The sequence below is a fragment of the Monodelphis domestica genome, chromosome 2 (assembly GCF_027887165.1).
Source record: "Monodelphis domestica isolate mMonDom1 chromosome 2, mMonDom1.pri, whole genome shotgun sequence".
In the NCBI taxonomy this organism is placed as follows: domain Eukaryota; kingdom Metazoa; phylum Chordata; class Mammalia; order Didelphimorphia; family Didelphidae; genus Monodelphis; species Monodelphis domestica.
This window is the reverse complement of record NC_077228.1, coordinates 56,532,853-56,555,753: the sequence shown is the minus strand read 5'-3', so window position 1 is coordinate 56,555,753 and position 22,901 is coordinate 56,532,853. Positions and strand designations below refer to the sequence as shown.

General features: G+C 37.4%; 2 long non-coding RNA genes and 1 other non-coding gene across 3 annotated transcripts in view; 2 read left to right on the top strand and 1 right to left on the bottom strand.

Moving 5' to 3' along the window:
- Window positions 1–1,169: 1,169 nt before the first annotated feature.
- The window catches only part of LOC103096871 (uncharacterized), a 25,696-nt gene continuing 3,964 nt past the window's right edge, over window positions 1,170–22,901 (bottom strand). The window contains exons 2-4 of the long non-coding RNA XR_461239.3: window positions 8,803–8,910; window positions 5,008–5,547; window positions 1,170–2,709 (exon numbers count right to left, since the gene is read on the bottom strand). This is a non-coding gene — a long non-coding RNA (uncharacterized LOC103096871). The remainder of the gene's footprint in view (window positions 2,710–5,007; window positions 5,548–8,802; window positions 8,911–22,901) is intronic.
- LOC130457707 (U6 spliceosomal RNA) lies at window positions 2,285–2,391 on the top strand. The gene has a single exon (XR_008916993.1). It is a non-coding gene; the product is annotated as a U6 spliceosomal RNA (small nuclear RNA).
- The window catches only part of LOC103097090 (uncharacterized), a 26,671-nt gene continuing 16,290 nt past the window's right edge, over window positions 12,521–22,901 (top strand). The window contains exon 1 of the long non-coding RNA XR_461240.3: window positions 12,521–12,792. This is a non-coding gene — a long non-coding RNA (uncharacterized LOC103097090). The remainder of the gene's footprint in view (window positions 12,793–22,901) is intronic.

Sequence of the window (22,901 nt, the reverse complement as noted above, 5' to 3'; positions counted from 1 at the left end):
GAATGGGATCCCTGTCCTTCACTAAGAGAACCACCATTCAGGTTTATTTCCTCATCCTCATCCCCTATTACCTGGACTAGGACAAGTCTCCAAATGGCTGTTCCTGCCTCAAATCTTTCCCACTCTATTCTATTCACCATACATGTGTCAAAGGGATCTTCTTAAAATGCATACCTGACAATGTCATTTCCATACATACTCAATAAAATACAGTAAATTTCCCTTTTAAGGGGTCTAATGAGAATTCTAATGGGCTATTTGCGTTTTTGTTTTCTGTATTTGTTCATGTTCCCTGAGAGTCCTTTGCATTTTTATGCCTTTTTATAGAGGAAATGAAAATCTATCTGCTATAACCAAATATTATCTATATTGTACATAAAGTTCATTTCCAAAGGGACAAGGAGAATTGGGAGAGGTAAGGAGTGGTATTGGCCCCTCTGACCCATAAATGGGGAAATTCTTCGCTTAAATTACAAAAGCTTTCTTTTTAAAGATTTTTCTGAGACTGAGGAAGAGCAAAAAAGAGAAACTGACATTTCTTGGCAGCTAGGAAAACAGGAGACAGAGTGCTGAACCTGGAATCAGGAAGACCTGAGTTAAAATCTGGACTTACCTACATAGTAATTGTGTGACCATGGACAAGTCACTCCACTTGTCTGCTTCGGTTTCTTCATCAGTAAAATGAGGATAATAATAACAACTTCCTCTCAAGTTGTTGTAAGGATGAAATAAATAAGATATTTGTAAACTGCTTAACCTCATAAATATCTGAGGCTAAATTTACATCCATATTTTCCCGACTCCAAGCCCAGTGTTTTTTCTACTCTGCTAGCAGCTGCCTCTTTAGAAGTCAAAAGATCTGGGTTGGAGTCCTGGATCTGCCTCTTATTATCAATGGGAACTTAGGCAAGGTACTTCAACTCTCTGCATTTGTTTCCTCATCTATAAAATGGAGAGAATAACTTGCACCTTTGACAGAGCTGTTGTGAGGGAAAAAAACAATAAAATAAATGTAAAAAGTCCTTCTCAATAATTAATTTTAAAGTGGCATATTGTTAGTAGCTTTGAGTAATAATAGCGACACATAATTATTACTGGCCTCTGACTCACCCAGAGTTCTGAACAATTATATTTGATCAGTGTAAAAAGGTTTTGACATTTGTGCCAAGGGGAAAAAAAAAGCTAGAGACCATATATTTCCACATCCATCATTTTTTCAAAGGGGGAAACTGAGTCCCAGTGAAATAATATGCTTTATCTAAGGTTTTATGTGTAGTAAGCACATTTGGAATACAAATTCAACTAATTCAAAAACCATTTATGAAGCATCTACTATGCATATACAAGTTACTGTTGTTGGTAGGGTACTGGGGCACAAAGACAAAAATGAAATGGCCCCTGCTCTCAAGCAGCTTATATTCAACCAGGAGGATAATTGTATGCAAGTAATTGGAGAGAAGAGGGGGAGATCATCAATAATTTCCTGTTGGAAATGGCACCTGAACAGTCTTGAAGGGACTATGTATTCCAAGCAGTGGATGCCAGGAGAGCTCTCTGAAGACTTCCTCATGAAGTCTTACTGGGGACAGAAGAATGTGACACATGGAGAGAACCCAGGTGAGGTCCTATTTTACCAACCTTGCCCTGTGAGAAGAAATAAAGAGAAATCTTGCTGGGATGAAATCAAAGGTAATAGAATACTAGAGAATGAAGTAACTGAAATGGAACAGTGTACTCTCTCCATTGAGCCTGGATCAACATGGTCTTCCATTCCTGGGCAGAAAAGAAGCTGAGGCTGAGCACCAAACAGAAGCCCCCATCAGCCTTCCTGTCTTAGTTATTGTGGCCAGCTGTAGGTTGAACACCATCACCATCACCAACACATCATTGATTATCTGTGGCAACCAATTTGTAGGATAAGTAAATAAATGAAGGCAGTTCAATGAAAGATGTCGGAAAATGGTGCTGTGCTTTCCCAGTATTTTTGGCCTTTGGGGAAATGTTTTCTATCCTTGGTGCTGAAAAGGGCAGGCTTGTGGTTTCCTGTTACTTGTACAAGTAACCTTTGGGCTCAGGAAATGTGTCTTACAGTTGAGCAATGCATCACTCATTTTCCCTGGAGGAGCTGCGCCTCTTGGAATTAAGCTGAAGCAAGATAATTGTTGCATGTTTATTTTTCCATGAAAGCAGGGAAAAATATCCAAAAGCCAAAGGACTCTGAGCCCTGTAGATATAATCTCTTTTCTACAGAACTCCATCTAAGAAAAAAATATTTTAAGGTATTATACTCACTTTGGCAGCACATATACTAAAATTGAAATGATACAGAGAAGATTAGTGTGGACCCTATGTGAAGATGACATGCAAATTCACGGTATTTTATATTTTTATGTATTTTATTAACATATTTATTATATATAATTAACATAACATTATATTTTTCAAAAGTGTATGGTACTGTAGAAAAGGGGGAAAAAGTAAGACCAGAAATAATTTGGCATAGGGAAGGGTGGGCGTCCCGGACTTACCGTGAGGAGATCTCAGGTCAAATCCTGGCTGTGGGACTCAATAGTTTTGTAATCCTGAGCAAGACAGATTTTTGAAGTCTGAATTTCCTCTTTTATAAAATAGGGATAATCCTATGGTGATTGTAAAGGAAGAGCTTTGTAAAGAGTCAGCTTGAATGAATTGTGCTTTGGATGAAAAGCCCTAGGGACACAAAAATGTGTTATTAGGTTTCTAATCACTCATAGGTATCCAACTCTTTTCCATATGTTATTGCTTTTAATCCTCATAATAGCCTCAGGAGATAGATCGGTGGTACAAGTATTTTTATAGTCATTTTATAGATGATTCAGAGATTAAATAACTATTCCCTGGATATCCAGTGGTTGGTAAATGGCAGACCCAGCATTCAAACCAACTCATCTGACTTCAAGGCCTTTGTAGTGTCTTACTGACTTACAAAAGTAATCTACATGCTTGCAGCACAATATATATATGTGTGTGTGTGTGTGTATGTGTGTGTGTGTATGTGTGTGTGTGTGTGTGTGTTCTTACCGCATTTAATCTATTTCTGACTGCCAGAATTGGTCTTCCTAATCCAAAGATGAGAAAACTGAGGACCCAAATGATTTAGAGACCTGGATAAATCACTTGTAAGGGGGTAAACTGGTAACTCTCATTGCCTAGATTGAACCTAGTTCTCCTTGCGTGACTTCAATGCTATTTACTTCAATCATTGACATAATGACATTTACATTCTTAGAAAAATGACCACAAAGATGAGATCTGGTCCTTAAGGATACTATCCAAATCTTGGAAATGGGTAGATAGGGGAAATCCCTGTAAGTATGATTTGCGAGGTTCCCCAAATCTCTCCTGCCTAAAAATATCTTTTGCTTTTATGCCTAAAATTCCACCATCACACATTCATTTGGAGTAAGGTAGGATTTAGTTTGTCAGATTATCTAGGTAGTAGAGGGGAAAGTGTGCTATTTTGGAAGTCAGGAAAGACATGAGTTCAAATCCCACTTTTGATACTTGCCAGCTGAGTGACCATGGGCAAGTAAGTTTCTCTGAATCTTAATATCCCTCTGGAAGATACTATTTGAAGTACCTACCAAACAGGGTTATTCTGAGGATCAAATTAAATAATATACACAGAGCGATGGGTGAACCTTAAAGCTCTATAAAAAGAGAGACTACATATACAGCATGATGGATACTGAGCTGACTTTGGAATCAGGAGGACTTGCGGTCAAGTCTTGATTCTTGGACATAGTAGATATTCAACTAGGAGGCAATCACTGAATACCACAGGTTCCCTCTTAAGATTCTAATACAGAAATGAATGACTGGTCTATATTGGCAGAGGAATTTGGCACATGAAACATTTCATAGACCCATGAAATCACAGATATGGAACATTCCTCCCCCCTTTCCCCCTTACAATGTTCTATAAATGATAGCTATTTCTATTATAATGCCTTATCAAGATAAAAGAGGATCAGGGAATTTATTTGTTAATTCATGAAGATCAAATGTAGAGAGAATACTTTTAAAACCTTAGAGTCTTTACAAATGTTAACCATGATAATTACTATATTTGTATTATTAAAAAATTCCTTTTCTGGTATTTTAACTATTGGCTTTTCTGTTCCTGATACAGGTTACATACACCACTTCCTATATGCCTCTGGGAAACATCCACCAGGTGACAAGCAGAGGAAGTTAAACTCTTAACACCTTCAGGAAAATGACTTTTCCCCATGCCAGTTTTGAATTGAATGTGCATGAGAATACAAGTCTAACATGAAAGCAAGAAATCTATAAATTGCCCAGAGGTGGGCTTTGTTTTTGCCAATTGATGCACAAAAGTTCTTCTCAAGTAAAACCCCCAATTGCTGATAGGAACTTTGGTTTAAAGGCAGCAAGGTAGCCAAGTGGATAGACTGCCAATCCTAAAGTCATGAACACTCTCTTCCTTGAGTTCAAATCTGGCCTTAGATACTTACTACCTGGGTGACCCTGAACAAATCAAGTAACTCTTTTTACCTCAGTTTCCTCATTTGTAAAATAAGCTGAAGAGGGATTGTCAAACTACTCCAGTATCTTTGCCAAGAAAAAGAATGAATAAGTAAAAAAAAAAACATGTATTCAGTACTGATTTTGTGCATAGAACTCTGCTAAGATTTGGGAAAACAAAATGAAAAATAAGACAATTCCCACTCTCAAGGACCTCATATTCTAAATGGGGAAAAACACATAGAGAAAATTTCTGCCACAAATCATTCACAAATGTACCATGGCACTTAGGTTACAGTAGCAAAGCAAATGTTGATGCTTCTCCCTTAAAGTAATTTCCATGGATAAAATGATCTTTTTCTGATGTTGCATTATTTCCCTCTACCCATCTTCAGAGAGAACTTGCTGCACTGTAACTTGAGTCCATTTTCAGAAAATACCATAACAGACCAAACTGGCAGTATATGCAATATTTCATACCTGTATTCTCTGACCTCTGCAGAAAAGGGAGGTATATTTCCTTTTCTCTTTGGGAATAAGTTTTATTATTATAATTATGCAGATTTCAATTTTGTTTTTAATTTCATTGTTCTTTTCCATGTAAATTGTCATAATCATTATGTATATTGTTTTGCTGATTCTGCTTTCATTTTTGTATCAGTTAATATGTCTTCCTCTGCTTCTCTGTATTTTTCACATCCACATTTTGTATAGTGTGAAAATACTCTTCATATCTTCATTTATCACATTGCATTTATACATTCTGAATTTGATGATATCAGTTTTGTTTGCAGTTTCTATTTTAAAAAATGCTGCTATTAAAAAACAACTTAGTAACTCTAACATAGAAGGGCAAAAACTTGCCCCTATTTGATACTGCCAAGGACTTTGATGATGAGAATTTTCTTTCTGGATCTCTAATTACTTTAACTGTGGCACCCACAAAAGCAGTTTCCAGGTCATATCTCAGGGAAAGAAGATATCACAACCAAATTCCATGAAGTAGATCATGTGAAGAATCTGAAAACAACAACAACAACAACAACACTGCAACATAAATCTTTAACTAGAGGTGAATTCAAGGGGTCATCAAAGCCCAACTTACTTGTAGTTATCACAAATGGATTTATATTAATAAGGAATTATCCAGGGAAGAAGCTACCTGGCAATTTGTTGTAGTGTCACATTTAATTAAATGAAGCAGTTCTCTTGCATTTTGTTCCTTTCCTGCATTTATCTTATATACCAAGAACTTCCTCTAATTTCAAAGGAAAATATCATTATTAAAAAGTCACCCATTTACTCAATTAAGATATATTATATGTTTCAAGTGTGTAAAACCTCCATTAAAGTCCTCTGCGGATGCCTCATTGTTGCAAGCAGATAGCCCTGATTTCTAAAAAGTGATGTCACTATAAAGCCCATGTTTAGAAGTCCTAACCATTGGAAAAGACTTTGGACCTGAATTTAATGAGGCACTAGGCGACTGTTATTTGGAAATCAACCTATCTAAATTCAGAAGGGTCATTACTAGAAGGCTGACCTCCAGATAATAACTGCTTTTTTTGTTTGTTTGTTTTGGGCCCCTAATCTATTGTAGATATTGTGAAACATTAAAGTGGATCTGTGCAAAGCTCTATGGTAGTAGTTGAGAAGGCTACTACTGTAAGATGAAGCTCCTGCCCTTCTCAATGGGTCTTCTCTCCAATAATTCATATCACAACTCATCCATTCTCTCTCTCTCTCAGCCTGTGTGACTCTAGACATATATTCTCATTAATCTTTCACAAGGATCCACCCAAAGACATTGGGCCATTCTTCTTTCCTTGACATCAAATACCTCCTCCCATAGAGTGCAAAGACTATCCATCATATATTCCTTGCTTTTGTCATATGACTGGTTCATCGTCTTTTCCATTTATACTTGTCCCTGTTGATGACCTTTTATACCCAGGGGTATGCTTATAGGACCAGATTGTTAAATATCCAGTGTGAGCATTTATGCTTTGGAAAATACTATAAATCTGGGCTCAATATGGTTTTTTGATGTCTAAATTAAGGAAGTAATAGACAAATTTTAATAATGAAGATTAACCTTAGAAATATGTCTTTGTACCTTTTTATTTTTCTAGAATGCTAGTAGTTAAACCACACCCCTGCCTATATTGATTCTTTCAATAATTTATATAATTCATGATTGCTAATGAGTTGTAGCTTCCTCACAACCATAAAACATCACTGGAAAAATGTTATTCAAAAGAAGGGTTTCTATTTTAGCGAAAAGCTTGGGTTATCAAAATACTTCCTAATTTTCTATTCATTTATTTAATTGTTCATTAATTAATTAATTCACTTATTTGTTCATTTATTTATGTACAAACAACATTTTTTCAAAAGCAGTCCAGTGAATATTTACAAAAATGTAAATTGCCTAGATTAACAAAAGAGGAAATAGAATACTTAAATAATCCCATCTCAGAAAAAGAAATTGAACAAGCCCTCAATGAACTCCTCTCAAGCAGCCCAGGCTACCTCACTTCATTTGTTCTTTTATGGACTCTTCATTGTCCATGAGCAGTGTGGGTCCATACCAAATGACTAGGTTTCTCTTTCTACCCTGCAATCACCAAAATAAATAAAACTTTTTTTTTTTTGGTTGGGGAAAAATACTAGTAATGAACAATTGGGAAAAACCTCAAATAAAAAGTTTGAACCTTAAAAGAAATTAGGATTATTAGGAGGGAGAGCATCCCAATGATGGAATAAGGCAGTCTATGCAGACTAGAACAGTCAGGATGTGATGCAGGCTTCTCTGACCCAGTGCCTTTCTACTTCTGCACATAGATCAGGATGGACTCAAAACTTGCCCTCACACTGCCAGAGTGCTAACTCAGAGATGTTCATTTACAATGCACTGTGCCTTTCCCCTCCTTATCTGTGAGTGTCCCTCAAGACACTTCAGGCCTTCTTTAGTAATAGTCTTAACTGACATTCATATAGCTCCTTGAGATTTGCAAAGGGCTTTGCCCAAATTATCTCAAGGCATAGAGTAAGTACTAGAGATATTATTACTGTTGTTTCACAGATAAGGAACTTGAAACTAATTATCTTAATTTTCTCCCTCGGAGAACTGACATCTTTTTTCTCTTTGTTTCCATCCATATTTTCTGCCATTAGAAGGTCCTTCCTTTGTGTTAATATTGGCCTTCTTTGAGATCCTATTCAAATATAAGTAACCTGAAAAGGATAGCTGATTATTTCCCTACCACCTAGGAATAAATGGATTTGTCAGATCCCTCTCCTCACTGACAGGAAGGGTCTCAGCAGTGTGGGATAAGGAAATGGGTTGCTTCATGGGTTATATTTGACACTGGGCTTATATTTGAGATCCAGATTCGCCCTATATAAGCTGTAGAATATTTGACCTCTCTTATTACAGAGAGAAGATTTATTGAAATTTCTTTGATAGCCTTAAGGAACTACATAAATATAAGTTCTTACTATGGTTACTACTACTAGAAATAGCCATAAGAGGCTTACTGTCTTTCATGGATAGAACAAATTTCCATGACCTCAACTATGAACCTCAAAACTTCTTGGAGAAATCAATCAATGAAATGACCTGGAAGCAGATCATTTATCATGACTCAAACTGTTGCCCATGATTGTGTAGATTCTTACTGCTGCAACTAGATTTTAGGACTATGTTTTGTTTTGTTCGGTTTTTATGGCTACATGCCAAAGGTGCATAATCTCCAAGCTACATGGACTGAAAAACTTTCAGGATCTCACAGAGGAAATCAACAAGATGTGGAAATTGGAAGTGGCACACGCCATCTTTCAGTGTTCTATCTGGTCCTAAGGTTGTACTTTCAGCGAGCCTAGGGAACATGAGCTGACATCTTAATAAACTTTATTCAACTAGAAAAAGAAATAATTTTATCCATCCATGAAATGGTCTTTACAACATTAAATATTAAAAAGGAAGATAACAATTTGTCCCCTGATTATTTATACCTGTAATGGTTGAATTGGTGTTTTTGACTAAATAAGAGAGTTATAAAAAGTGGTTGCTGATTATTATTCATTAAGTCTGGAAAACTATTAGCAGCTTTTAACAATTTTATTTAATTGGAATATTAATAAAAAAAGAGGGAAATGTGGAAGGGAAAGAGGTAAGGAGACTGCCTAGCCTACCCTAAATGCTGATCTGGTGAAATGAAGCTCGCTTCCTGACAGAGTTCTATTCTCCACATGGGAATCCTAGTAACTTACCAGCAAGCCAGGCAGGATCCAGGAAAGGTCCCAATGCAGAAAAATCCTCATGATCTAAGTCATCAAGGCAGCAGTGAACCCAACAAGAAAGTCCCCAACTCCAAGAGGCTCCAAATAGATGAGAATAAGATTTAGTATTAATAATAATATAGCTTGCTAATGTTTGTAAACCACAGATCTCTAAATTACAAGTTTAGATTTGCAAATAACCATGAAAATTCAATAAGTATACTATCAGAACTGAAGCATTATCATAAATGAAACCATCTTTCAACAATACTGGGACTATATAGAATGACTTTGTAAGGCAATCTCACTAAATTTAATATTTATAATTTCCAAACTATGTGGAATGAAAAGTCTTTAAATTCTAGACAGTCTATGGAGATGAAGTAGGATACAATGAAAAGGGTTTAGAATTTGGAATCTGAGAACTTGGATTGTAATTCTGGTTCTGTAGCTTTTAGCACAGGACAATTAGATAACACAAAGGATGGAATACTAGATCTGAAGTCAGGAAGACTCATCTTCTTTAGTTCAAATCTAGTCTCAGGTACTTAGTGGCAGTGTGATCCTGGGTAAGTATCCTAAGCTTGTTTGCCTCAATTTCCTCACCTATAAAATGAACTGGAGAAGGAAATGGTAAATTACTCCAGAATCTTTAACAAAAAAAAAAAAATCCTAAACGGGATCACAAAGAGTCAGAGTACAAGAAATAAGTGAGCACCAACAAACTTTTAACCTGTGTGATGTTGGGTAATTCATTTTACTATTCTAGGTTTCATCTTCCTCATCTTTAAGCTGAAGGATTTAGACTCAGTGGCTTCCAGGATATCATACTGTCTGAGATGCTATGAAAATGATGTGGGAAGAGAAAAAAATATGTATCGTATCCATTATCCTTTTGCTACTTGAATTGTCTTGATGATGCTCTCAGAGAGCCTTCAGAGACTGAGCTAAAATCCCAAACCTTTATTCAATTACAAAAAGGAGTCATTTTTTTCACTTATACAAATAGTCCACAGAATCTTAAATGTGAAAGAATTGAAGTTTGAAAGCCTATACGTATTTAAGAATGATAACAGGTTACTGACCAGTCTTGGGATCATTTCTATCTTAGCTCTATGGAAAAGATGAGAACAAATTGATGACATGGTGATATATCATATCTTTGATATGTAACAATAATATTGCCAATCCACCATCAATAGGGCATATTTGAGTGTCTGTATAAGAGGGATGATAGACTGGCTCTGGGCCAATCATATTCCCTCTCTTATGATCAAGGGCTTACACATGTCACCTTCCAGGGTAAGAGAATAGAGAATAGAACAACAAAATCCACAAAGGGTACCAATTCATGACTTTATTAGTATGAGTACCAAAGTGCTCTACATAATGAGAATACAGTTCTGCTGGGAAAGTGATATCAATATATAGATCCCCCCATTCCCCAAAGATTTTTTTTAATTTGAATTTATTTATTTATTTGTAGATTTTTTTAAAGTCAGGTCCTCTGGTATGTCTGCATGGAAAGTATGAAGGATACCATCATCTTGTATGGCCAATGATGTTATTTATCCTGCTGTTATTCAGCCCTCATTTTTGAATATGACAAATTACATCATGGGGCGATTATGCTGACTTGTCAATGACATGGATTTAAATGAGACAGAATTGGACAAAGTCACAAGCTTCAGTCTCTCTTTCATTCATCAAAGTCCAGTGGCAGGACAAAAATCAAGATGGACTAGTGATGACGTGGGATGGAATGGATAAACTTTGTGTCTTTAATACCCACCCAAGATCTATAAGTTTCATAGCGTCTATGTCAGCCACCTTCATGGCAATTGGAACAGATTGTTTTCATCTACCCATTCTACCCAGGAAAGTCTTCATGTGCTTGGGGTAGACACCCACCCTCCCTCTCCAATGGTTTTGAGGTCTCTGTGTTCTTCTTAACCTGGTTTAACCAGAGTAATTTGCCAGGGTGTTGCTGCAGTGCATGCTATAGCTTCCTGGAGCCATCAGTGAAAGTTAGATAAAAGGTAGAAGCCAAAGATGTAGGAGCAGCTCAGGAAAAGGGCTCAGCAAGCTCTAGAGGTGCTACTCCTCCCTGAACACTCCATACATAGCCAAAGATAGAAACACATGAAGTGACATACTTTGTTGTTGTTGCCCAAGACCATAGTCCTGGCTGCTGACAGTGGGAACATAGCAACAGGCATAATGTGAAAAAATAAACCTTTAGCTGAACTACCTGACCTGTAAACACCATTAATAGCTCTGGCACATTTAAGGGACAGTGCCTCTGTACAATGTACTTGAGGCGAATTAATGGAACTGCAAATGAAGATGCATAAACAAGACTACAAGGGATAGTTTATTCCCCTGTTTCCAGGTAGCATTGCATGCTTCTTCCCTCCCCAGAGAGCTGCACATTTAGCCTTTAACAAAAGATCTCCAGATCAGAAGACAATATCAGAAATTATTTATTGAAATCTCAAATAAATCTTCTTTCTAGAATTTATTCCTTCTCATCTTGTGTTCTCTCTCCCTCTCCCTCTCCCTCTCCCTCTCCCTCTCCCTCTCCCTCTCCCTCTCCCTCTCTCTCTCTCTCTCTCTCTCTCTCTCTCTCTCTCTCTCTCTCTCTCTCAGAATTTTCTGGTAGGTAATTTATCGAAAGACCATTGCTAAAACTCTTCTTCAGCCTCCTTTTTTTCCTAGGCTTTATCAGAAATCCCACAGTCTTAAGGAAGCTTTATTGATCATTTAATTAGTAAATTCATTAACTTGCATTTATTAAACACCTACTAAGTGCCAGGCACTGTGCTAAATAAAGCCTGAAGACACAAAGGCAAAAGCTAACAGATTCATTCCTTTCCAGCTTTACAACTGACTTTCTTTCCAGAATCTCTCTACAATGTCCTTGTCCTGGGGACCTTCATTTCTTGGCCTTCCACAATCCAGCTTCCTTTGATGGGTTGTTTCCCCTTGAGAAGAGGGATTATTTTTTGGTTCATATTCCCAGGGCTTAACATAAGGCTTGGCACATAGTTGGGTGTAATAAATACTTGTTGACTTGACTTGAGTCTATCCTAGAACTGACCAGTAAGAATAATTTGCATTTATATAGTCCTTTAAATTTAGTCAAGTAAATGGAGGTTGAAATGGGAGCCCAAAGTCATAGAACTGCAAAGCATTATTAACAGAATTTGAACCCAGGTTTTTCTTGTCTCAGAATTCATCCTCCTGTCCACCACACCACCTTGTCTACACCACATTGTCTATTACCATCCAGTATATCCCTTTATTTGTAATATTTATATAATGTAATGTATTATAATTTATAATTATTTATTTATAAGAATTCCCTTTAAAATATTCCTCTCCTGCCTCCAATGGGCATCTGGTCTCTGCTTTTATGTCTCCTCTCTCTTTGCTCTCTCCATCCCCCCAATTGAAGCAGAATTCATTCACTGCCTTCTAAGGCAGAAGTATCCCACACTCCTAGTGCAAACAACAACATGGAAATAGGTTCTGATCAAGGACACATGTAATACCCAATGAAATTGTGCATAGACTCTGGGAAGGGTGGGTGGAGGGGAGGGAGGGAAATAATGTGATTATTGTAACCAAAAAAAAAGAAAAGAAAAAGAAAAGGAAAAAAGTATTCCACAGGCCAAATTTAGCCATGACCCTCCCAAAGTGAGGCAGGAGCCAGATTAAAGTTACTGGGAAATATTTAGCAAAATAAATTCATATACAATAAAACACAGATAACATTTTAAAAATGAGACAATATGTGACCCACAGGGATCTCTCTCTACAGATTAATGGTCTGTTTCCATTTGAGTTTGACACCATTGTCCTACAGCATCCTATTTTGCCCTTGAAGATTCTGATGTTTGGGATACCCCTCCTTACATGAAACAAAGGGAAGGCCATGGAGCATGGTGGATAGAGAGCTGACCTTGGGACCAGGAAAGTGTGAGTTCCTTTTACCCTGTGTTATGCAGTTATTTAAGCATTTCCCAATTAAAATCAAGGTAGTTTCAGACTCAAATGACTGACTCCAAGACCTTAGTAATAATTTATTCAAGGCCTCCATTTCATAAAGGAGGAAATTAAGAACCAGAGAGACAATAATTATTTTTAAAACCTCACCTTCTGTCTTGGAGTCAATACTGTGTATTGGCTCCAAGGCAGAAGAGTGGTAAGGGCTAGGCAATGGGGGTCAAGTGACTTGCCCAGGGTCACACAGCTGGGAAGTGTCTGAGGCCAGATTTGAACCTAAGACCTCCCATCTCTAGGCCTGGCTCTCAATCCACTTAGCCACCCAGCTGCCCCCAATAATTCATATTTGTATAAGCACTCAGGGGTTTTCAAAACACTTTTTCTCCCAACAAGCCCGTAAAGAGAGTGGTAGAAATATCATTATTCCCATTTTGCAGATGAGGAAACTGAGGGTCTGAGCCCTTCCATGATTTTCCCAGGATCTCATAGCTTCTACCTATATGAAGTGAGACTCAAATTTAAGTCTTCCACTATAGGTCTAGTATTCTTTGTATCTCACCACAGTGAGCACCAGTGGGTAGAACACTGGGTTGCTTAAGTACTGAGCACAAAGTAAGTGCTTAAATAAAAAGCTCTGACTGATTAAATCTTTCTTCAGTGTCTAAAAAAGACTCCAGAAGTATGACATCCTCCAAATGGCCTTATTTGCTGTAGGCATCATTTTGGAGTTTACAAAGCACTAGATTTGGAATCACAAGGCTTGGCTTTGCTCTCTGGAACAGAGGAGGTACCAAATCAGTGATACTAGCTTTTGTTGAATTCTTGGTTGATTCCAGATCAGATGGAGATAAAGACCAGGGCAGACATTACAGCTGTGACTTCTGAAGTCTCTTCTTCTGGGAGCCACCTCTAGCCTCTTCCTCTGACTACCCCATCCATATATCCAGTTCTCTGAGAAGCCAATGGCTTCAAGTTCAACAGACAAGGAGCAGAGCCTAGATCTGACACTAGCTATGTCATCCCTTATGAATCACCAGTTTGACCTTCATAACTCTCAGTTTTCCCATCTAGAAAGTAAGGATGAAAACACCTGACTTTTCTTCCTCTCAGGGCTATTTATGGGTATCACATGCCTACGAAAACACTTTGCAAAGCAGTATATTGTTTTTGTTGTTCCTTTTATTTATGGAAAATAGTATTTTTGATAACCATCATTTTATTGTTCTTAGCTTTCTGTATGGCATTGACTCCTTATTGGCAATCCCGATTTTATAGTGACAGAATTTTTAAAAATATGAATGTGTTTCCCTTTGAAGACTGCAGTCAAGCCAAGTGGAAATCCATCTCACTCCAGAGTTTTTGAAAGATTTACTCTGCTGAAGATATCCAAAGCTGTTTATCCATCAAGAGAAGTATAACTTATTTTTTATTCTTCTGGGTCAAAATTGCATGAGCCAAATTTTATTACACTTTCCCAGAAATCTACTTTTAGAACTGAGCTGATCCAGGAAAGTAGATTTTGCACTGATTACTGTCTTTGACTAAATAAATGTGATTGACATATGACCAAAGAGTCCCAAGTTATAAAGAAGGTACGCAGTTTCCTCAGAATGGGTCCCTGGCATGTGGAAAGGCCATCCTACCAATAATCCCTATAGCCTCAGCGTATACAGTTTCCCTTGGTCTCAACACTGGATAGGCAGAGAAGGAGGCTAGAGATGGCACCCAGAGGAAGGAGATGCTTCAGATGTCACAGCTGTAATCACCCAGATGTTCCCTGGATGGATCAGGGATAGATTCCAGTGCCAGACTAAAGCCTTACTAAGTAGAGGTAACTGGTTAGAGGATTCTATTATGATTCTTGGAGCAGATGGTATTGGGAATGAAGGTCAAGACAAATGCAATACAATCAAATACAAGTTATTGACTAGGAATAAAAATTTTGTAAAGAGAGGGCCAGGCAATACCATGCAATCAGCAGTTAAATTAAATGTTTTTTATTAGTTTATTCTATGGACTATACTAAACACTAATGATACACATATACAAGAGATATACCCTGCCCTCAAGGAGCTCATATTCTGATTATAGTAGAGACAAGACGTTAAAGGGAAGTCAAGGTTCATGAGGGATATCCTTCCTGAATATTTTCATTGCCCAGATTTCTCTCAGCCTATGAACCAAGTTCCATACCTTTATGAACTGTAAAACTTATATTGTTAGAATATCAGAGCCAAAAGGGGGCTTAAAATTTCACAGAATCAGAGGATCTCACTGCTGGGAGGGACCTCAATAAGACATTTAATCTGTCCTAAGACTCAGTAGAACATTATAATTCATTCTATTTAGCAGGTGGTCATCCAGGCTTTGCTTGAAGACCACTGTTGAGTAGTAGCACACTTGCAAGGAAGCCTATTTCACTTTTGTATAGCTGAGTAGAGTATGGACTCAAATGGGGCAAGATTTGAAGCAAGCTGACCAACTAGAAGGTTATTGCAATAGTACAGACAAAAAGAGCTAAAGGTCTTCACCAAGATGATGGCATTGTCACAAGGTAGAATGGAGTATATATGAGAAATGTTACAATGGTAAAATTGACAGGACTTGGTAATTACTTGAATATGGGGGATGAGAGAGAATGAAGAATTGAAGACAACACCTTGACAATACACGTGGGTGATGAGGAGAATGGAGATACCCTTGATGTCCTTGGGACAACTAGGTGGCACAGTGGATAGAATGCTGGGCTTGGAGTCAGGAGGAGCCTTCTTCATGAGTTCAAGACTACCTTCAGATAATTACTAGCTGTGTGACCTTGGCAAATCCCTTAATTCTGTTTGCCTATTTCCTCATCTGTAAAATGAGCTGGAGAAAGCAATGGCAAACCATTCTCATATCATAGCTAAGAAAACCTCAATTGGGGTCATCAAGAGTCAGACATGACTGAATAAAAAGACTGATGCACTTGAAAGTAATGGATGGAGGGAAAAAAAGAGAAAGTAACAGAGAAGGTAGGAAGGCTTTATACAAGAGATAACCTTTGGACTGATGTTTAAAAGGAACACAAAGCTTCTGAAGATGAAGAGGGAGTGAACTATAGGAATGAGGGATGGATTTGTGTGAATATTTAATGCAGAAGTGGTGCCATCATCACCTTTTCCTAGCACTGTGACCTTGGCAAAGTCATTAAGTCAGGCACATCTCAGCCCGCTTCCTCCTCTATTTAATGAGGATAAAAATACTCATATTCTTTACCTCACAGGGCTGCAGTGAGGATCAAATGAGATGATGCATGCATTCATAAAGCCCGGTATGGACGTAAGCGCTACTCATAAGCTACTCATATCAAGTTATGCCTATAGGCTGCGAAAAGATCAAGTGGGAAAATGTAGTCTGTTATTAGAAATGATGCTGTTTGAGCATTGTTGTCAGAGATTGTGGATGATTTAATCTACCTGGAGATGGCCAAACAACATCTAATGAGTTGGTTGCTAAGGTAACGCTACTTTTATGTTTGTAGGGTTTTTTTTTAAATTCCCCATTGGTAGCAAAGTAATTAGGTAAGTGGAGCAAAATGTCTGCTGTGTTGGGCCATAGCAGGCATTCCACAGATGAGCACCATCTTATTTGCCAGCCCTTCTGCCTGAGATGGGAGAATACTGTTCCCTTGGAAGAGTGTATCTTTCCCAAACACACATCATCCCACCAATAGTCTCTTTTGTAAGGCACACTAGATAAAGCAAATTCTTTTGCAAGTCCTAATGTGACAACAGCAGGGTGAATGGGATTTGTGCACAGGCTCAACTGATGCTGCTCGGTAGTCTTACAGGCATCCCCTATGACAGAATATACTGGCACATCTTTTCTCCCCTTTTAAATTCAGATGAAATCAGACATTTTCTGTACAAAAGCCAGCTTACTCAGATCATCTTTTCTCCAAGGCTGCAGAAGCAGGATCTGAGAAGCTATTCTCCAGGTTTTGCCACTCCCTGAGCTGGGACAAGGTATGTAGGTACCCTTAACAAAGTTTAAAATACAGACCCCTCTCTGTTACTGTCCCTTTGAAGCTCTGAGCCTTCTCTGTACCATATGCAAAATCACAGCATCAGTATAAGAAACAATGATTAGCTGCAGACTGCAGATACAAGAGATGCAGTTCTTGCCCTCAAGAAACATACAGTTTTACAGAGGGCATAAGAAAAGGGCAAAAATGCATGTTACCAAAGGTAGGATGAAATAAAATCAAGAGAGAGGACTAGACAAAGTGCAATGGGAAACTCAGAGGGAGAGATCACTCTCAGATGAGATCAGGAAAACTTCACAGAGGAGATATTACCCAAGTTGGGTCTTGAGGATTCATTAAAATAGGCAAGGGGCATTTTTTGTCTTTCTTTGGATCCTCTGGACTAAGCAAAGTGCTTGAAGCATGATGAGGACTTAATAAATGTTTGTTGACTGTCATGGAAAATGCAAAGCACTAAAAAGAAAGACAGGAGGTCCTAGGTTCAAATTTGGCCTCAGACACTTCCCAGCTATGTGGCCCTGGGCAAGTCACTTGACCCCCATTTTCTAGCCCTTACCACTCTTCTGCCTTGGAGCCAATACACAGTATTGACTCCAAGATGGAAGGTAAGGGTTTAAAAAAAAGAAAAAAGAAAAAAAAGGAAAGGACCAACATGTACAAAACTATTTATAGCAGTTCTTTTTGTAGTGGCAAAGAATTTGAAATTGAGGGGATGTCCATCAATTTGGGGAATGGCTGAACAAATTGTGATACATGTTGGTGATGCAATACTTTTGTACTAAAAGGAATGATAAGCAAGAAGATTCCAGAAAAATCTGGAAAGATCTGCATGAACTGATGCAAAACAAAATAAGCAGAACTGAATAAGAACATTGTACACAGTAACAGCATTATTGTACAATTATCAACTGTGAAAACTTGGCTACTCTTAGCAATGCAATGATTTGAGACAATCCTGAAAGACTGATGACAGAGAACGGGGAATGTTATCCATCTCCAGAGGAAGAACTGTTAGCATATAGATGGATGTGGATCAAAGCATACTATTTTTCACACTAATGTATTATGATTTTATTTTGGAGTTTGGTTTTGTATGAGTGTGCTCATACAACAATGACCAATAGAGAAGTGTGTTTTGCATAATAAAAAGAAAACTAAAAAGAAGATAAAATGCAAAGAATTTGGAAACAAAGGTAGAAATTTAAGAGCCCAGTTTGGTTAGAAAGTAAAGCATGTTAAAGAGAGTGAAATGAAATTAGAATGGAAACAGATTTGAGCCATATTGTGAATGATTTTAAGTATTAAGATGAAGAATTTGTATTTTATTCAGTTGGCACCAGGATGCCATTGCAGTTTGTTGAGTAAAAGAGTAACATAAGCAATTCCTTGAATTATTAGTAGGATTATTTTGTGAAGAAGAGTGCCTAAAAGCAGGAAGCCCATTTAGGAGACAATTGTAGTCTAGTTCAGTGGTATCAAACTCAAAAAGAAGCAGATCCCGGTGGGCAACATGACTTTGAAAACCACAAATGAAAATTATATATGTTATGTTTTTATTTGTTTTGCAAAATGTTTCCTAATTATATTTTAATCTGGTTTGACTGTAGCTGGGAATGTTGAGAGCCACAAGCTGTTGGGTTTTGACAGTTCTGGTTTAGGTCTGAACTGGGGTGATGTGAATGAATGGATTAGGATTAATGTGAATGGAAAGTAAGGAAGAGATCTCAAAGGTGTTGTGACAATAGAATTCTCCTCCTCTTCCTCTTCTTTTTTCTTCTTCATCTCCTCCTCATTTTCTTCCTCCTCCTCTTTCTTTTCCTCCTCTTCCTCTTTTTCTTCTTTTCCTCCTCCTTCTCATATAGGAAGTAACATCTGAGTAGTTCTCTGTAGGAACCCCCACCGTTAGGGGCTCCATGATTATATTTCCAATGGAAAAGGAACCAACTCATTACACTTGTGGCCTAGATTATTACCCTTGGCTCTACCTCTGGTTGTGTGAGAACCTCTAGAACATGACCTTGATCTCAGTGGGTATCTATTTCTAGATAATACTGCATCTCTCCTGATGAACACCATAATAGGTAGCTAGGAGGTATTATTAGTCTTCTTGTTTTCCTGGGTTGGGAAACTTGGAGTTTTGTTTTCCTTTCTAAGTTACTTGAAACTCACTTATGGTGTGGAAAGAGCACTTTGCATTTCTATCCTTTCTTTCCCTGGGCAGTGATGGAGGAGATCTGGTTAATCATTTCTATGTCTCCAGGTCTCTGAAATAGAGCAAGTTTTATTATTTCCAATTTTTTTAGCGGGGAGAAATGAAACTAGAAAAGCTAAGTGATTCATCTAAGGTGGCCCAAGCCACTGTTGACAGGGAGCATTAAATGCCCGATATCCTAAGTCTTGAATGCTATGTCTATCCCAGAAAGCCACAGAGACCCAGGCCTCTTGTTTATAGAATTTAATTCAAAAGAACCCAGCATTTCACTTTGTCTATAAAGTTGGTGGGACTAAATGCTATGTAGATAGGACCTAAGGAAAACTATGAGATCTCAAGATTGAGGTGGTCTAAAGGGGGATTATGCCCCCTAGATGTGAGACATCATTGAAGTAAATAACAGTCAGTGATACCTTAAGTCAACAGCAGAGGAAAAAGATTCCCTAATCATGTCAGGCCACCTAATGACATTTGTAAATGTAGGGGGCCTGGCCCTGAAAGAATAAGATCAAAGTCAATTACATTACAAATAAATACAAAGTCATTTGCAGGGTGATGCACCCCTCTACGTACTGGGCAGATGGAGACACTTTAATATATGGCCAAAGAGTGATCATTCTGCCTTCCCTTGAAAGCCTCTAGTGAAAGGGAAGCCATTACCTCCTGAGGCAGCCTATTAGACTTGGGTATAGCTCTAATTGCTCATATAATTTTCCTTGCATCAATCCTAAATCTGCTTTTCTGTAGCTATCACTCACTCCCAGTTCTGCTCTCTGAAGCCAAACCAAATGAGGTTAATAGATCTTTCACATGAAAGTCTGATAATTCAGAAAATACCTCTGATTTTTTTTTGAGCCTGACCTTGCTTATAATGTGCTGTTTCTGTTCCAAACATACCTTCTTTCTGCTCTGGAATCTCTGAGACCTGGACCCTTTGTTTCGTTTTTTATTGTAAATTATTCATACAGTCAATTTAGAACATTATTCCTTGGTTACAAGAATCATATTCTTTCCCTCCCTTCCTATAGCTGACATGCAATTCCACTGGGTACTACATGTGTCTTTGATCAGAACCTATTTCCATGTTGTTGGTGTTTTCATTAGGATGTTCATTTAGAGTCTATATCCCCAGCCATATTTCTTCCACCCATGTATTCAAGCAGTTGTTTTTCTTTGGTGTTTCTACTCCCACACTTTTTCCTCTGAATGTGGATGTTTTTTCTCATTGATTCCTCCAAGTTGTTCAGGATCACTGCATTGCCACTAATGGAGAAGTCCATTACATTCAATTGTACCACAGTGTATCAGTCTCTGTGTATAATGTTCTCCTGGTTTTGCTCCTTTCACTCTGCATCACTTCCTGGAGGTTGTTCCACTCTCCATGGAATTCCTCCACTTTATTATTCCTTTGAGCACAATAGTATTCCATCACCAACATATACCACAATTTGTCCAGCCATTCTCTAATTGAAGGACATCCCCTCATTTTCCAATTTTTTTTTTTGCCACCACAGAGAGCGCAGCTATGAATATTCTTGTACATGTCTTTTTCCTTATTATCTCTTTGGGGTACAAACCCAGAAGTGCTATGGCTGGATCAAAGGGTAGGCAGTCTTTTAGTGCCCTTTGGGCATAGTTCCAAATGTCCCTCCAGAATGGTTGGATCAATTCACAACTCCACCAGCAATGCATTCATGTCCCGACTTTGCCACATCCCCTCCAGCATTCATTACTTTCCTTTGCTGTCATATTAGCCAATCTGCTAGGTGTGAGGTGATGCCTCAGAGTTGTTTTGATTTGCATATCTCTGATTATAAGAAATTTGGAATACTTTTTCATGTGCTTATTAATAGTTTTGATTTCTTTAACTTAAAATTGCCTATTTATGTCCCTTGCCATTTATCAATTAGAGAATGGCTTGATTTTTTCAACAATTGATTTAGCTCTTTGTAAATTTGAGTAATTAGACCTTTGTCAGAGGTTTTTCTTATGAAGATTGTTTCCCAATTTGTTGCTTCCCTTCTAATTTTAGTTGCATTGGTTTTGTTTGTACAAAACCTTTTTAATTTGATGTAATTAAGATTATTGATTTTACATTTTGTGATTTTTTTCTATCTGTTGCTTGGTTTTAAAGTCTTTCCTTTCCCAAAGATCTGACAAGTATACTATTCTGTGTTCATCTCATTTACTTATAATTTCCTTCTTTATATTCAAGTCATTCACCCATTCTGAGTTTATCTTGGTGTAGGGGGTGACATATTGATCCAAAGCTAATCTCTCCCACACTGTCTTCCAATTTTGCCAGCAGTTTTTATCAAATAGTGGGTTTTGGTCCCAAAACTAGGATCTTTGGGCTTATCATAGACTGTTTTGCTGAGGTCACACCCCAAGTCTGTTTCACTGATCCTCCTTTCTGTCTCTTAGCCAGTACCAAATTGTATTGATGACCACTGTTTTATAGTATAGTTTGAAATCTGGGACTGCAAGGCTAACTTCCTTTGCATTTTTTTTCCATGATTTCCCTGGATATCCTTGATCTTGTATTCTTCCAAATGAACTTTATTATTTTTTTTTCTAATTCAGTAAAAAAAAGTTTGTTGGTAGTTCAATGGGTATGACACTAAATAAGTTAATTAATTTGGGTAGGATTATAATTTTTTATTATGTTAACTTGTCCTACCCATGAGCTATCGATGTTTTTCCAATTGTTTAGATCTATTTTTAATTGTGTGGAGAGTGTTTTGTAGTTTTGTTCATATAGTTCCTGTGTTTACCTCAGCAGATAGATTCCTAATTATTTTATATTGTCTAGGGTAATTTTAAATGGAATTTCCCTTTCTAAATCTTGCTGATGAGATGTGTTGGGGATATATAGAAATGCTGATGACTTATGTGGGTTTATTTTGTATTCTGCAACTTTTCTAAAGTTGTTGATTATTTCTACTATTTTTGGTTGCTTCTCTATGATTCTTTAAGTAGACCATCATATCATCTGCAAAGAGTGATAGCTTGGTCTCCTCATTGCCTATTTTAATACTTTCAATTTCTTTTTTCTTCTCTAATTGCTACTGCTAGTGTTTCTAATACAATGTTAAATAATAGAGGTGATAATGGGCATCCTTGTTTCACTTCTGATCTTATTGGGAAGGCTTCTAGTTTACCCCAATTTCAGATGATGTTTGCTGATGGTTTTAGATATGTACTGCTTATTATTCTTAGGAAAGGCCCTTCTATTCCTATACTTTCTAGTGTTTTAAATAGGAATGAGTGTTTTATTTTGTAGAAGGCTTTTTCTGCATCTATTGAGATAATCATGTAATTTTTGTCAGTTTGCTTGTTAATATGGTCAATTATGTGGATGGTTTCCCTAATATTGAATCATCTTTGCCTTCTTGGTATGAATCCTACTTGGTTATAGTGAATAACCTTCCTGATCACTTGCTGGATTCTTTTTGCTAGTATCCTAGTCAAGATTTTTGCAACTATATTCATTAAGGAGATTGGTCTATACTTTTATTTCTCTGTTTTTGACCTGCCGGGCTTTGGAATCAGTACCATATTTGTGTCGTAAAAGGAATTTGTTAGAACTCCTTCTTTGCTTGTTCTGTCAAATCAGTACCATATTTGTGTTGTAAAAGGAATTTGTAGAACTCCTTCTTTGCTTGTTCTGTCAAATACTTTGTATAATATTGGGATTAGTTGTTCTTTGAATGTTTGATAGAATTCATTTGTTAATCCATCTGGTCATGGGGATTTTTTTCTTAGGGAGTTCTTTGATGGCTTATTCAATTTCTATTTCGGATAAGGGGTTGTTTAGGTTATCTGTTCCTTCTTCTGTTATTCTAG